Source organism: Salmo trutta, chromosome 34, assembly GCF_901001165.1.
Source record: "Salmo trutta chromosome 34, fSalTru1.1, whole genome shotgun sequence".
NCBI classification, from domain to species: Eukaryota; Metazoa; Chordata; class Actinopteri; order Salmoniformes; family Salmonidae; genus Salmo; species Salmo trutta.
The window spans coordinates 6,202,239-6,215,074 of NC_042990.1; the positions used below are offsets into that span (position 1 = coordinate 6,202,239).

General features: G+C 40.2%; 1 long non-coding RNA gene across 1 annotated transcript; it reads left to right on the forward strand.

The window, feature by feature from the left end:
• Positions 1-257: 257 nt before the first annotated feature.
• On the forward strand, positions 258-805 carry LOC115173401 (uncharacterized). Its single transcript, XR_003871605.1, has 3 exons — positions 258-371; positions 477-532; positions 637-805. It is a non-coding gene; the product is annotated as an uncharacterized LOC115173401 (long non-coding RNA).
• Positions 806-12,836: the final 12,031 nt, after the last annotated feature.

The window sequence follows — 12,836 nt, forward strand, 5'->3', positions numbered from 1 at the left end:
TCCTGGAGTAACCTCCCAGTAATCCCTGTGACTGCGTGTAGGTTAAGATTGGGTTGTAACAGAGTATCAGAGCGAGACGTTCTACCTGTCAGCTAGTAATTGTTCTGTGTGGTGACATGAGCAGAGTGGCCTGACTTCTCCCACTTATTACAGATGTCCGACTTAGATATGTTGAGCATCCTGCTATGATGTCCATCACCAAGCCGGAACACTCCGATGCCAACCCTCAGAGCCAGACTGGCAGCCGGCCGGTGGCTGAGCCCGAGACCCCTGCTGTTCACAATAACAGTGGAGGCTGGCGCAGCTGGGTCTTTGGGAGTGGAAGAGTTAATAAGAAGGAGGTTCATCTACCTGAGGACAAAGACAGATCTGTAAGGAACTGGTTATTAACACTTTATTCTATGTAGAGACAATTGAGTGGATAAAAAAATTATAATTTGTGGCTTGCTTCACATTGCTAATATCTTCTTCCTCAGATTGTCTGGGATCCAACTCTGCACAGATGGGTTAAAAAACTGAGCCCAAGGCTGAGGTACACACTTAAATTCAATGAAATTAAAAACAGTGAACAACCATTGTATTTCAACTGTGATAATATTACTAACAATTTGGAAAATGTGTTGATGTGTTTTACAGAACAAGTGTGTACCACCACCTCCACCGATGGGGACATATGGATATCAGGGGAACACTGGCAGTGTCCCCAAAGGAGTCAATCCTTACTCTATGAAAGCAGGTGAATATTGCTTTAGAATACATGTGGTTTAACCAAGACTGTGTCAGCCAATCATAGATGTCCCTGGTGGTCTCCTGCTAACACCTTTCCCACTACCAGCAGGTCTATGCCGCAGCAGATACCCTACAATGCATTACAATGATGGGACCAACTCAAAGCCTCCAAGCCATGGGCCTGGACTGCTTCCTAGACAGCTCTCTGGCTTGCTCCCTCCTTCACACTTTGACCTCATGGCACCAATGGTTGTGCCACCTGACACTCTACCCTACTGAGGTATGACTCTGGAAAATCCTTCCAAATTGTATCCATTCATCATTAACTGAGATGTTACTTTAACATAGCAAATGGCTGAAGTAGCAAGGATGTTAACTATTTTTTATTTTTGTCCAACAGGCCATTTGCCCAGAGTGGATTTGCCATACATAGATTTTTTCAGCATTAAAAATGTATTAAAATATGATATTTTATTAAATCTCTCCTTTGTGTCCTCATGTTCACATTAATTTGATGTGTTCTATCATCATTTACAATGCTTACTGCTTCTGCATTGCTTTACGTTAGACAAGTATATATTATACACATATATTTTATTTTAGACATTAGAAAAACAGTTTGGATTTCCTACATTTACTTACTGTACAGACAAGTATATTTTATGCACATAAAAAAAAAATATATATATATATCATTATTTTATGTATTCCTTAGACAGAAGTAAATATACTGCTCAAAAAAATAAAGGGAACACTTAAACAACACAATGTAACTCCAAGTCAATCACACTTCTGTGAAATCAAACTGTCCACTTAGGAAGCAACACTGATTGACAATAAATTTCACATGCTGTTGTGCAAATATAATAGACAACAGGTGGAAATTATAGGCAATAAGCAAGACACCCCCAATAAAGGAGTGGTTGTGCAGGTGGAGACCACACACCACTTCTCAGTTCCTATGCTTCCTGGCTGATGTTTTGGTCACTTGAATGCTGGCGTGCTTTCACTTTAGTGGTAGCATGAGACGGAGTCTACAACCCACACAAGTGGCTCAGGTAGTGCAGCTCATCCAGGATGGCACATAAATGCGAGCTGTGGCAAGAAGGTTTGCTGTGTCTGTCAGTGTAGTGTCCAGAGCATGGAGGCGCTACCAGGAGACAGGCCAGTACATCAGGAGACATGGAGGAGGCCGTAGGAGGGCAACAACGCAGCATGACCGCTACCTCCGCCTTTGTGCAAGGAGGAGCACTGCCAGAGCCCTGCAAAATGACCTCCAGCAGGCCACAAATGTGCATGTGTCTGCTCAAACGGTCAGAAACAGACTCCATAAGGGTGTTATGAGGGCCCGACGTCCACAGGTAGGGGTTGTGCTTACAGCCCAACACCGTGCAGGAGAGAACACCAAGATTGGCAAATTCACCACTGGCGCTCTGTGTTCTTCACAGATGAAAGCAGGTTCACACTGAGCACGTGACAGAGTCTGGAGATGCCGTGGAGAACGTTCTGCTGCCTGCAACATCCTCCAGCATGACCGGTTTGGCGGTGGGTCAGTCATGGTGTGGGGTGGCATTTCTTTGGGGGGCCGCACAGCCCTCCATGTGCTCGCCAGAGGTAGCCTGACTGCCATTAGGTACCGAGATGAGATCCTCAGACCCCTTGTGAGACCATATGCTGGTGCGGTTGGCCCTGGGTTCCTCCTAATGCAAGACAATGCTAGACCTCATGTGGCTGGAGTGTCAGCAGTTCCTGCAAGAGGAAGGCATTGATGCTATGGACTGGCCCGCCCGTTCCCCAGACCTGAATCCAATTGAGCACATCTGGGACATCATGTCTCGCTCCATCCACCAACGCCGCGTTGCACCACAGACTGTCCAGGAGTTGGCGGATGCTTTAGTCCAGGTCTGGGAGATCCCTCAGGAGACCATCCGCCACCTCATCAGGAGCATGCCCAGGCGTTGTAGGGAGGTCATACAGGCACGTGGAGGCCACACACACTACTGAGCCTTATTTTGACTTGTTTTAAGGACATTACATCAAAGTTGGATCAGCCTGTAGTGTGGTTTCCCACTTTAATTTTGAGTGTGACTCCAAATTAGGACCTCCATGGGTTGATAAATTGGATTTCCATTGATTATTTTTGTGTGATTTTGTTGTCAGCACATTCAACTATGTAAAGAAAAAAGTATTTAATAAGATTAGTTTCTTTCATTCAGATCTAGGATGTGTTATTTAAGTGTTCCCTTTATTTTTTTGAGCAGTGTATATTTAGATGCATTTTGAATTCCTAAATGTCAATATTTTTATTTTCTGTGTCACGTGTTTATGCCCATTTATGTACATCCTGTATACGTTACCCTTCCAATGAGCTTATCATATAAACTACAACGCGAAAAGTACGGTTTACTTCACTTTTAATCATGTCAGCACAGGTAACAGCCGTTTAGTCTTTCTTTAGTTTTCATTCTTACTCTTCCCAATTCACTTAAACTAGATTTCTTTATTTCCCATGGGCTTCACCAGAGTACCCCCTAGTGGCTGGAATACAACTGTATTAAGCCCCTTACAACACCCCCCTGCAAAAACGAAACGGTTCTAACTTAGAATTTGTGGACAACTACAAATACCTAGGTGTCTGGTTAGACTGTAAACTCTCCTTCCAGACTCACATCAATCATCTCCAATCCAAAGTGAAATCTAGAATTGGCTTCCTATTTCGCAACAAAGCATCCTTCACTCATGCTGCCAAACATACCCTCGTAAAACTGACCATCCTACCAATCCTCGACTTCGGCGATGTCATTTACAAAATAGCCTCCAATACCCTACTCAACAAGCTGGATGCAGTCTATCACAGTGCCATCCGTTTTGTCACCAAAGCCCCATATACAACCCACCACTGCGACCTGTATGCTCTCGTTGGCTGGCCTTCACTTCATAATCGTCGCCAAACACATTGGCTCCAGGTCATCTACAAGACCCTGCTAGGTAAAGTCCCCCCTTATCTCCGCTCACTGGTCACCATAGCAGCACCCACCTGTAGCACGCGCTCCAGCAGGTATATCTCTCTGGTCACCCCTAAAGCCAACTCCTCCTTTGGTCGTCTCTCCTTCCAGTTCTCAGCTGCCAATGACTGGAACGAACTACAAAAATCTCTAAAACTGGAAACACTTATCTCCCTCACTAGCTTTAAGCACCAGCTGTCAGAGCAGTTCACAGATCTCTGCACCTGTACATAGCCCATCTTTAATTTAGCCCAAACTACTACCTCTTCCCCTACTGTATTTATTTATTTTATTTATTTTGCTCCTTTGCACCATATTATTTATATTTTAACTTTTAACTTTCTTCAAACTACAAATCTACCATTCCAGTGTTTTTCTTGCCATACTTTATTTACTTTGCCACCATGGCATTTTTTGCCTTTACCTCCCTTATCTCACATCATTTGCTCACATTGTATATAGTCTTATTTTTTTCTACTGCATCATTGATTGTATGTTGTTTTACTCCATGTGTAACTCGGTGTTTTTGTATGTTGTCGAACTGCTTTGCTTTATCTTGGCCAGGTCGCAATTGTAAATGAGAACTTGTTCTCAACTTGCCTACCTGGTTAAATAAAGGTGAAATAAAATAAATAAAAATAAAATTTCACTGGCCTCAAAACTAACAGGATGCCTGTCCAGAACAGTCTTCTTGTACAATCCCCTGTAATCAACACAAAGTCTTAAACTCCCATCCTTTTTCCGTACGCAGACCAAAGGTGATGCGTATGATGAAGTTGACTTCCTGATGAAGTTTTGTTCAGGAGCCCCTGAAGGTGGCTTTTCACCTCAGCATACAAGGGGCGTGGCACACCGTTGTATCTCTTTGCCACTGGTATGTTATCAGTCAATGTTATCTCCATTCTGAGATTTTCAATACACCCTATGTCCATGTCATCTTTGGCGAAAACAGCTCATTCCTCTCTGAGCATCTGTTTCACTAATTCTTGTTGTTCTTGGCTCAAGTGCTGAACCTCTACAGGTGGGTCCCGCCACTCTATTTGACCGTTGTCAGGGCCAGGTTCTGGTGGGGATCTGTCCTGAACCTGTGCTACAGTAACCTTTTCTCCTCTGGGCACAGGAACCAGGTGACACGCTACTACTCTCTGTAATGTCCCTATCACTGTTTGTCTTGGTAAGGTAATGTCATATTTGGTAGTATTCACTACTTCAATGTCAACTTTTCAAGGTGGCCGTTTTGATGTTTTCACGACCTGACTTTGTAGGTCCAGGCCCCAGATCACTCTCACGTCCGGTTCAAATAACACAATTTCATCATTGAAGGGAGCCCCTCTTGGAATACAGGGATGGATCCATTTTGTTTGTCCACCTGGAATGACAACGTCACGTCTGCCTGCTGTAAGCAAGCATTCCTCCGTGTACTCTGAGTGCTGAAGCAGATTGAGTAGTCTTTGCCTTTCCCTGTCCTAGCTTAAGTGCATTTCTATGCATCTTTACTGTATACATCAGCTCTGAGGGCTCCTTGTTACTTTTTGTTTGAACTATTTCTTCAATTACATTAAACCCAATGATTGGTTTCTCTAGTTTTTCCAGGTTTCTCCAATGAACACAACTTCAACTCTGAGATTCTCTCTACCTTTTCACTGCAACACTGGATGGAACTAGATGTATCTGAGGTCACTCCCCGTTCCATGGTTGTGACCCCCAGGTGTTTCCCGATGGATGTGTGTTGCCCCTGATCCTCGACTGCCCAATGGCTATCACTGCCACATTTGTAGCAATGATGGCAAGTCTGTTGACCAGTCTCATAACAACTTTTGCATTGTCTTTTCTCCCTGTTGGTTGGACTTGGTTTTCTGTTAGAGCGATTCCTAACTGAACTGTCACCCTGGCCCTGCACTGACTGTACTAATGAGGCAACCTGACAGGTCAGTTGTTTGATTGCTTCATTGCTCGCATCAGTTTTACTCAGGAGAGGATTATATTTCTTTTGTTTTTGGACTGTGGTCTGTGAGGGCTCTGCCTGTTCACATTTCTCTCCTCTATCCCGTTATCCTCACTCTATTCTGTGTTCACTCGTGTGAGTGTGAACTTATGGGAAATCCTGGCCTTTTGCATGCATTCGCATTCATTGCCCTGGGCAATTTGCATTTTCTCAAGCAACAGTTCATCACTGGTGTTAATATTCTGGAGATGCACTCTCATCTCTGCCCTGATATTATCATTTGTTGATCCTGTAACAATGGCCTGCAGGCATCGACTCTTGACTAACTCTGTGCCATATTTCAGTCCTGATTGGGCACGAGCTGAGGCTGATAACACTTTCTGTCTCAGGTCAAAGACTCGGACTAGGAAGTCCAAGGCAGACTCCCGACTCTTGTGTTGCTTTAGTCAACTTGTGATACAGTTCAGTAGCATCCTTCTCTGCATAATGTGTCCTCAAGATTTGCCTTAGTGTGTGTTTTTCCCTCCAGATAACTCATCATCTTAAGCCCTGGGCTCACAGCTCTGATTAATGCTTCTATGATTTGTAATTCATGGTAGCCTTTTCTCCGTCCATTTTCAATCTGATGTTCTAGGCTGCTGAAGCTGAGCTTATCTTTTTGATTCTGATCTCCGATCTGTCCATGAACTTTAAAGTCTTTATAACTGGACATACTCACTCCATTCTCTCTCTGTGGTGGGTGCCTTTCTGGAGCTGAGACCACTTCTCTGCTGGGCTGAGGAGACCCTCCCTCTTCTTTTCGTTCTGCCGCAGCTCCCGTCTCTCCGCTGGGTTCACTGTATGGAACGCCGTTTGGGTCTTTGCGTGTCAAAAAGATACACTTTAAATAACACTATTTGACACGTCAAATAACAATATGTAAACTATATGCAAATGTTGGCCAATCACTATATGAAAAACTTCTCATTCATCATCACCAACAAACGACTAAGTCATGTCGGACCTTGAAAACATGAGAGACTGCTTTTGAAGTTTTGCCAGCCAAGTGCAACCACCTTTACAACCACCCCAGGAGGATCGGGTGGTTCAAAGGTAGGATTCATTCTGGTAGGTTAGGTAATACCTGGCAAAAGTCAACATTAACCGGCTCTAATGTAACAAAATGTGGAAAAAGTCAAGGGGTCTGAATACTTTCCAAATGCACTGTATTTCCGTATTGGATGTTATTAACTTAATGATCATTAATATTAAATTAAACAGTCCATATTGGCTGTTATTGTTTACTTAATGACCATTAATATTAAATTATACAGTCCATATTGGCTGTTATTGTTATCTTATGATCATTAATATTAAATTAAATCCCTTACTGCTGTCAGATTGGCCCTCTGCATTGCCAGGGAACCCGAGACGAACAACTGCAGAGGTGACTGCCGTTGTTCAGTCCTCAGCCCATGGTGGTTCCACTGACTGGCAAACACAGCAAGATCTCTGTTCACCCGTGGCAGGAACACAAAGTGCAGTGCCCACAGGTGCACCTCATTGTTGATGTCGATGATCTGCTCCGTCCAAGAAGGTGAACAGGTCATGGTAAACGTTGGAGACTCCATGCCAGACGTCCCCCACAGCCACTCTATCCTCTGGTTGTGAGTGCTCCTTCCTCTGAGGGCACTTCCCCTCTCACCACCCCTGAACTGCTCCATGAAGGCACAGATGCGGTTGTTTTCACCACCCGGTCACATCTCACCTGGGATGGTACTCCGTAGCTGGTGATGGCTGCTTCGAATGATTCCATGACTGTGGCAGTCCTGTTGTTGTCAGAGGCCTTCAGAAACACAACAAGTCTGCTGTAACCATCCACAGCACCATGGATAACAATCATCCACCTAAAAAACAAGATGCATTTGTTTTACAAAACCATTTTCTCTTATAGTGACACCATTCTGTTTTTATTGATATCAGCTCTTTGATCCTCTCATCCAGCTGAGCATCTCACAACAGTGAGTAGGACCTGAAAAGCTGAAAATGACTAAATACAGAAATAACACAAAAAGATACATCAATCAGGAATGTGATCAAATCTAGAGGGGATGTAGAGATCTCTCTCTTGTGTTACAATTGCTTTATTCAATTACGATAACTTACCTCATGCGCCGCTTGACCACAGAGTGCGACACATTGAGAACATCTGCCATTTGTCTGATGGTCATATGACAATCTATGAGGAACTCAAGCTGCTCCTTGGTGATGTGATACCGCCTTCCCTCCAAAGGCGCTTGATAGGATACTGAAATAAAAAATACAATAGATAATAACAAAATACACTCCTAAAAACTTTAGGTTGAAAGACTATAAGATCACCATATAGAATTTAAACACAGCATTATAGGCCAACCAAATGTTTTTTTCATTGATTGACTTGACACAGGAGACTTAATCTTACATCTAGACATTCCGCTAGCGGAACACCTGCTCCAATATCCAATGATAGGCGTGGCGCGAAATACAAACTCCTCGAAAATCCGAAAACTTCAATTTTTCAAACATATGACTATTTTACACCATTTTAAAGACAAGACTCTCCTTTATCTAACCACACTGTCCGATTTCAAAAAGGCTTTACAGCGAAAGCAAAACATTAGATTTTGTCAGCAGAGTACCCAGCCAGAAATAATCAGACACCCATTTTTCAATCTAGCATATAATGTCATAAAAAACAAAACCACAGCTAAATGCAGCACTAACCTTTGATGATCTTCATCAGATGACACTCCTAGGACATTATGTTATACAATACATGCATGTTTTGTTCAATCAAGTTCATATTTATATCAAAAAACAGCTTTTTACATTAGCATGTGACGTTCAGAACTAGCATTCCCACCGAACACTTCCGGTGAATTTACTAAATTACTCACGATAAACGTTCACAAAAAACATAACAATTATTTTAAGAATTATAGATACAGAACTCCTTTATGCAATCGCGGTGTCCGATTTTAAAATAGCTTTTCGGTGAAAGCACATTTTGCAATATTCTGAGTAGATAGCTCGCCATCACGGGCTAGCTATTTTGACACTCACCAAACTCAGATTTACTATAAGAAAAATTGGATTACCTTTGCTGTTCTTCGTCAGAATGCACCCCCAGGACTTCTACTTCAATAACAAATGTTGGTTTGGTTCCAAATAATCCATAGTTATATCCAAATAGCGGCGTTTTGTTGTGCGCGCCCGGCCCGTTTCGTGACAAAAAAAATCTAAATATTCCATTACCGTACTTCGAAGCATGTCAAACGCTGTTTAAAATAAATTTTTATGCGATTTTTCTCGTAAAAAAGCGATAATATTCCGACCGGGAGTCGTTGTTTTCGTTCAAAGACTGAAAATGAAAACATGGAGTCATTTTGTGCACGCGCGCACCAGTCTCATTGTTCTCAGATCGACCACTTACCAAATGCGCTACTGTTTTTCAGCCATGGCCTGCAAAGTCATCATTCAACGTTCTGGCGCCTTCTGAGAGCCTATGGGAGCGTTAGAAAATGTCAGCAGAGATCCCCTGTTTTGGATAGAGATGATCAAGAAGGCCAAGAAATGGTCAGAGAGGGCGCTTCCTGTTTGGAATCTTCTCAGGTTTTGGCCTGCCAAATGAGTTCTGTTATACTCACAGACACCATTCAAACAGTTTTAGAAACTTTGGAGTGTTTTCTATCCAAAGCTAATATAATTATATGCATATTCTAGTTTCTGGGCAGGAGTAATAATCAGATTAAATCGGGTACGTTTTTTATCCGGCTGTGAAAATACTGCCCCCTATCCATAACAAGTTAACACAGGACATGTAAAATGATACAATCTCAGCCTTTGCCACACATGCTGTACAAAAGAAATGATAAAATATAATATAACAACTTGCCATTTTCGTAAGGTTCCCGTTGTTGGATGTCATTTGCCTCTTGTAGGAACTCCTCTGCAACAGCAATTAGATTGCTGGCCATCTCTTCATCAATCAAATGACCGCTTGTCCACCGAAGGCTCCACAACATGGTCTCTAGCCTGAAAAATAGACCACAGACCCGATGGGTCCAGTGACATTTTATCTGTATGTAGTTAACAACCCCTAAAGTGTTCTCTTGTCTAAACTGTGCCAACTCTGAGCCTCCGACCTATGAAGACAACCGTGCATTGACAGGCGATGCAGTTTTAACTAACGTGCTTTAGCTACAAACTAGCTAAAAAAAAAGTAGCTTCATTAAACATCGCTAGCAAGCTAACGTTACTGTACAGCAGTAACTAGTTAACGTTTTATAGATGCCATAATTAACGTTAGATTTATGAACAATTAACTTTAGCTATTTATCTTGAGTTGAGTTAAATATCAATGGCAGGCAGATCTAACGTTAGCTAGCTAACGCCGTTGGTAGTTAGGTAACGTTAGTGTTATATTATGTAGTTCCTTTTTTAGCAGCCGTTACACCACTCACTCTCAACACCGACGTTAGATAGCTAGCTAACATTAAGTTAACGTTACCTGGCTATTGATGGTTGAAGTCCATCTCTTCTGTCCGTGAGCAGCAGTCTGGTGCAATCAGAGATGGTACATTTACAATTTTAGAGACATTGGGCTGCCCTTGTTAACTAGCTAGCTCATTTTACCTCGGAACAACAGAAGTTTTTATTCTATTTATTTATTTATAAAAAAACATTTATACATTTTTATTATGAAGACAACAAATACAAAAAAACTGAAATATACAAACAAGAGTACATGAATATAACAGACAGGGGTATTACATATCAAGATTCATTTTCAATTTGTTAAATATTTTTATGGTGCGTATTGCTTTTTTGGTTTTAAATTTACTGATCATTTGAAAATAATATTTCAATTATATCTTAAATAATGTGAAAAGGGGTTTGTTCTCTGCCCACTTCATTTTATGGATAAAGAATCTTCCATGAAAGATAAACAAATTAACAATGAAAGTTAAATCAGGGTCCATATAATTTGGTTAAAAAAAACCAATATCAGAGTCTTTTTAAATTAACATTAATAGTTGTTTCTTTTAAAATAAAATCACACCAAAATCTTCTGACATAAGAGCAGTCCCAAAATAAATGGGCAAGAGTCTCTAATCATAAAATACACATTTGTTATCAATAGCTATTTTGAATCTATGTATAATAAAGGTCTTTACAGGGTAGATTCTATGAATGAGTTTGTATGATACTTCTTTCACCTTATTAGATATACAATATTTACCAGATAAAAACTAAACTTTGTTCCAGTTCACTTGTCTTAGGGCTGCAGTCCAGTACATTTTAGCAGAGGGAATAGTAACATATTGACATAGTTTCCTTATATACATGTTATTACATTTATAGTTTAAAATGACAATTCCTTCTAATTGTATTGAGGCTACAAAATCCTCAACAGTTGCACTTGGAGTATTGTTATATTCTCCTAAAAGAAGAATAGCACCTTTAGGGACAGCTCTAACAACAATTTGATACTCCTCAGGAGTGAATGTAACATTGTGTGTTCTAATAAATTCTGGATAATCATATAGTTGTCCATCATTGTTCAGTAATTGTTTAACCCAAATAATGTTGTTGTCAAACCAGTTCTGGAAAAACAAAGACTTGTTTTTGTAGTTTATGTCTTTATTATTCCAGATTCTATACCTATGAGGGGAGAAATTGTGTTTGTACATGAGGTTCCAAGTTAGAAGTACTTGTTTATGAAAGTTTGCAAGCTTAATAGGGATTTTACCCACATCAAAGTTGCATTTGAGTAAGAATTCTAGACCACCAATTTGTTGGAATTTTAAATTAGGGATTATATTCCAGATGCAATCCTTATTTCTTAAATAGTTTTGCATCCATTTAATTTTAAATATTATATTAGAGGTTTTAAAATCCAGAGCATTCAACCCTCCCTCACCTTGGGTGCTACATATTACCGCTTTTCTAAATAATGTGGTTTATTCCTCTATATGAAGTTAAAAAATTTCATATGAACCATTTTAGTTACTGACAGATGAACATCCAAGGCAAGGAAACTAATCTGGACAGACCTTCAGATTTTGATAAAAGTACATGTCCAGAAAAAGAAAGATCTCTTAATAACCAGGAGTTCAATCTCTTTCCAATTTTCTCTACAATAGGAGAGAAATTGAAGTTGGCCCTTTCTTTCTGATCTTTGCTAACTGTAATACCAAGATATGTGATCACATCTTTTACAGGGATATTACATACTGAGTTTAAGTCACATCTTTTCAACGCAAATAATTCACATTTCCTAATATTCAGAGATAAACCTGATACATGTGTGAAGGCATTAATACACTCAATAGCTTTCTTGACTTCATTATGATCTTTCAAAAAAAATGGTGGTGTCATCAGCCAATTGTGAACATGTTATCTCTTTGTCTTGTATCTGAATACCCCTAAAACTATCCTTATTTATATAAAGTGCCATAACTTGTGTGACCAATAAAAATAAGAAAGGAGAAATTGGGCATCCTTGTTTAATTCCACGTCTTATGTCGAATCTTTGTGAAGTTCCATGGGATAATTTAACAGAGCTGTTACTATCATTGTAAAGTGTCTTAATTACATTTTGAAAATATTGACCAAAACCAAAAAATCGAAGAGTCTCAAAAAGAAAATAATGTTCAACTGTATCAAATGCCTTGTAAAAGTCTACAAATAAAATAAAGCTATCTTCCATAATGTGCTCATTGTAGTCTATCAAGTCCAATACTATTCGAATATTATTACATATATGTCTGCCCTTCATAAAACCAGACTGGGTATCGTCAATGATTTGGTCAAGACCTTTTTTAAGTCTTTCTGCAAAGATGGATGCAAGTATCTTTCCATCATTGTTCATTAATGTGATTGGTCTCCAATTTTCTTACATCATAGAATCTTTGTTTGGTTTGGGTATTACAGAAATTAGGCCCTGTGTCATAGAAACAGACAGGACCTCTAAATCAATTGCCTACTTAAAAACATGAAATATAAATTCAATAATATTCTCCTGAAAATATTTATAGAATTCACTGATAATGCCATCATTCCCTGGAGATTTGTTCTCTTAACTTGCTGATACATTTTTTTATTTCATTAATAGAAATAATTTCATCACAAGA